Here is a 4,562-nt window from a genome sequence, read left to right as displayed (position 1 = left end):
GCGTGGAAACCGGAAGACGATCAAAGTAAAGGAGATGCGGTGCCACAGAAGAATATTGAATATTGGATGGACTAATAAGGAAAGGAATGAATAAGTTCTACGCTGTATCGGCGAGGGAAGGAGTGTACCGAAAACACTGATACGAAGAAGGGACCGGATGGTAGGACATCTGTTATGACATCAGGGAATAACTTTCATGGTACTAGAGGGTGCTGTTGAGAGTAAAAACTGTAAAGGAAAATAGAGATTTGAATACATCCAGAAAATAATTGAGATTGTAGGTCGCAAGAGCTACACTGAGATGAAGAGATAGGTACAGGAGAGAGGAATTGGTAACTGGCCACACCAAACCAGCCAGAGGAATGATGAGCCGCCACCCCCTCCCTCCCCCCTTCCCCCCCCCCCCCCCCAAAGAAAAAAGATTTGAAGTTCCCCGATTTTTTCCTCTGTTTTACTGTCAAACATTGGTTCTTGACCTTGAGTCTTAGAAAATTTCATAATATGTTTCAATTTTTTACCACGCCAAGAGACCAAGGAGCTTAAAGTGTGACATAAATTTTAATTTTATACGTCTGCCCGTTCCTGAGGAAAATGGTTTCTAGTAGTTGGAGCGGCTGGCAGACAGATGGACGGAAAACAAGCTGATCCCATAAGGGTTCTGTTCCTACTGGTTTAGGTACAGAACGCTAAAAGGTCGTACGTGATCTGAGAAAGTGGAATCAGGGTCAGTTTGAAAATACACTACTGGCCATTAAAATTGCTACGCCAAGATGAAATGCAGATGATCAACGAGTATTCATTGGACAAATATATTGTACTAGAACTGACATGTGATTAAATTTCCACCAAATTTGGTTGCATAGACCCTGAGAAATCAGTACCCAGATCAACCACCTCTGGCCTTAATAACAGACTTGATATGTCTGGACGTTGAGTCAGAGCCTGGATGGCGTGTACAGGTACAGCTGCCCATGCAGCTTCAACACGATACCACAGTTCATCAAGAGTAGTGACTGGCGTATTGTGACGAGCCAGTTGCTCGGCCACCATTGACCAGACGTTTCGTGTTGGTGAGAGATCTGGAGAATGTGCTCGCCAGGGCAGCAGTCGAACATTTTTTGTATCCAGTAAGACCAGTACAGGACCTGCAACATGCAGTCGTGCATTATCCTGCTGAAATGTAGGGTTTCGCAGGGATCGAACGAAGGGTAGAGCCACGGGTCGTAACACATCTAAAATGTAACGTCCACTGTTCAATGTACCGTCAATGCGAACAAGAGGTGACCGAGACGTGTAACCAATGGGACCCCATACCATCACCCCGGGTGATACGCCAGTATGGCGATGACGAATACACGCTTCCAATGTAGGTTCACCGCAATGTCGCCAAACACGTATGCGACCATCATGATGCTGTAACAGAACCTGGATTCAACGAAAAAATGACGTTTGGCCATTCGTGCACCCAGGTACGTCGTTGAGTACACCATCGCAGGCGCTCCTGTATGTAGTGCAGCGTCTAGGGTAACCAAAGCCATGGTCTCCGAGCTGGTTGTCCATGCTGCTGCAAACGTCGTCGAACTGTTCGTGCAGATGATTGTTGTCTTGCAAACGTCCCCATCTGATGACTCAGGGATCGAGACGTGGCTGCACGATGCGTTACAGCCATGCTGATAAGACACCTGTAATCTCGACTGCAAGTGATACGAGGCTGTTGGGATCCAGCACGGCGTTCCGTATTATCCTCCTGGACCCACCGATTCCATATTCTGCTAACAGTCATTGGATCTCGACCAACGCGAGCAGCAGTGTCGCGATACGATAAACTGCAATCGCGATAGACTACAATCCTACCTTTATCAAAGACGGAAACGTGATCGTACGCACTTCTCCTCTTTACACGATGCATCAGAACAACGTTTCAACAGGTTCTAGTGGTTCTAATGGCTCTGAGCACTATGGGACCTAATATCTGAGGTCATCAGTCCTCTAGAGCTTCGAACTACTTAAACCTAACTAACCTAAGGACGACACACACATATCCATGCCTGAGGCAGGATTCGAACCTGCTACCGTAGCGGTCGCGCGGTTCCAGACTGAAGCGCCTAGAACCGCTAGGCCACTCCGTCCGGCGGTTCACCAGGCAACGCCGGTCAACTGCTGTTTGTGTATGAGAAATCGGTTGGTAACTTTCCTCACGTCAGCACGTTGCAGGTGTCGCCACCGCCGCCAACCTTGTGTAAATGCTCTGAAAAGCTAATCATTAGCATATCACAGCATCTTCTTCCTGTCGGTTAAATTTCGCGTCTGTTGCACGTCATCTTCCTGGCGTAGCAATTTTAATGGCCAATAGTGTAAAAGGTCTGCTCCTAGCAATAAAATGAAAATAGAAAATCTGCGCTCGCCAGAGACGCATATATCGGAGTAGTCATCGCTCCGATGATAGGCACGAGGGCAGAGCAGCATCAGCGGAAGTTGGTGGTCAGAGGTAGTGGCTTTGCACTTGGCGGCACCCTCTGACGTCTGGCTGTCAGCGGCGAAACAGCGCGCGCCGTGCGGATGGGGGCTTAATGAGTTGTCAGCCGGGCCGCTCGTCAGCTGCGCCCGAGGGTGAGCAGTGAGCAGTGAGCGGCGGATGCGAACGGCTGGCAGGCTGGCGTGGCGTGGTCCGAGAATCCAGGCACCCGGCCGCCGCTCGCCAGCGCCGCCACCGGCTTGTTCGCAAATTGAGGCGTCACGTTGGTGCCCGCAGTTAATACGTTTGGCCGTCCCCTGGTGTAGGGGCCGCACCTTCCCTTCAGCACCTCTCGCTTCACTGCTGGAGAATCACGCTGCTGACGACGACAGGCACTATCCTGTTACACGCCTCATCTATCTTTGCCTTTTCTTATCTATTTTATATTTCACACTCTTTCACTTTGCTTCATATTTGTTGTTTTACCAGCACGTTTAAACATTTTTAGTCGCATATGGGTCTTCATCATCGTTGCAAAGGTTTGCCTCAACAATAAAGTGTCCGTCTGACTTTTGAATTTTTTTATAACATTGTATGGATCAAAGACTCATTATGTCTGCGCGAGAGGAGAGAGACAGACCGACCGACAGAGAGATAGAGAGAGATTGTCTTTGCTTCGTGATATAAAAACTCTATGGATACAATTTTTAACATTACGTGTACTGGGAACTTACTTACTTCTGAATGACTAATTGCGAAGAGTATGATCGCAGCGGAACTGTAAATAGCGGATTGTTAGAAGCTGCCATTTTGAATAGGAAATGTAATTTGATTTATTATGATAACATTTGATCTCATCCTAGGAGATGATGTATCCTGTAATGTAGCTATGTAGATCATTTCTGGAAAAATATAATTTCATAAACGGAAAAGTTACGTTAGTTCTTCGGTTATTTTAACTTCTCCCTTGTCTGTGGCTCGGAACATTATTTGGTGTGTCGTAGCTCGTGTCCTGAGAAATCAGTAGAGCGTATACTACTGTCGTTTATGCTTTATTTTGAGAGATTACTTTCTGGACTTTTGTGTGAATTCATCCATTGGATACTGATTCTCATGCTGCTGAGTGAGTGCGTCAAAACACTCAAGACAGCTTCCCCACGCCGTAAGACTGTACCTCTGACTACTTCAAGAAGAGTCGACGATACCCGGTATTCGGCAGATCCACTGAAATGTTATTCCAGTTGCTTACTTCGGCATCTAGAGACAGACAGAGTATGATTATTCACAAAAAACTGCCCAGTCGTTTTGTTTTGTAGACTGGAGAATTAAATCAGGAATTGAATTTGTACCTAGGAGTGTGGGAGATATTTGTTTTAAAATATTGGGGAAGTGACTTCTCTCTCCCAAAAGTTTCCAATTAAGTAATTAAATATTATTCAGTCATAATATATGAAGACAGTAACTGTTCTCGAAAGAACAGGTACCATTGATGACCTTGCAGCTTCTCTAGAATAAATGATAATTAATTGAAACCCTCAGCTGCCGACAGGTGTTGTTGACATAATTTGATGGGGACAGCTGATAATCTGTTCCCCGACCAGGACTCGAACCCGGGATCTCCTGCTTACATGACAGACACTCTATCCATCTGAGCCATCGAGGACACAGATGAATAGCGCGACTGTAGGGACTTATCCCGTCAATTTAACGGGGAGAGATGTTAAAATGTGACCCATGGTTTCATGGTAGATACCTTCTTTGTACCTACGTTTTTCTTTCCAAGTTCTTTGATTTCCCTTTTGAGAGACGCCCATTCCTCGTCGACTGAGCTACTCCTTGTCGCAGTATCTGTAGCCTTAGAGAACTTCAAGTGTATCTCTTCGTACCTTATTAGGATTTACTTCCTCATGACAATTCTTTGCGTATTGATTTTTCCTGACTACTCTCTTAAACTTCAGCCTACTCTCCATGTATGTTAAGTTATGATCTGAATCTATATCTGCTCCTGGGTATGTCTTACATTCCATTATCTGTTTTCAGAATATCTGCCTGACCAAGATGTAATCTAACCGAAATGTTGCTGTATGTGCCGGTAGTTTCCAAGTAT

The 4,562-nt window shown here is 45.8% G+C and overlaps 1 non-coding gene across 1 annotated transcript; it reads right to left on the bottom strand.

Annotated features, from left to right (window-relative positions):
* Nucleotides 1-4,044: 4,044 nt before the first annotated feature.
* On the bottom strand, nt 4,045-4,118 carry Trnat-ugu. The gene has a single exon. It is a non-coding gene; the product is annotated as a tRNA-Thr (tRNA).
* Nucleotides 4,119-4,562: the final 444 nt, after the last annotated feature.

The sequence above is a fragment of the Schistocerca piceifrons genome, chromosome 4, assembly GCF_021461385.2.
Source record: "Schistocerca piceifrons isolate TAMUIC-IGC-003096 chromosome 4, iqSchPice1.1, whole genome shotgun sequence".
Classification (NCBI taxonomy): Eukaryota; Metazoa; Arthropoda; class Insecta; order Orthoptera; family Acrididae; genus Schistocerca; species Schistocerca piceifrons.
This window is presented reverse-complemented; position numbering and strand designations above follow the sequence as displayed.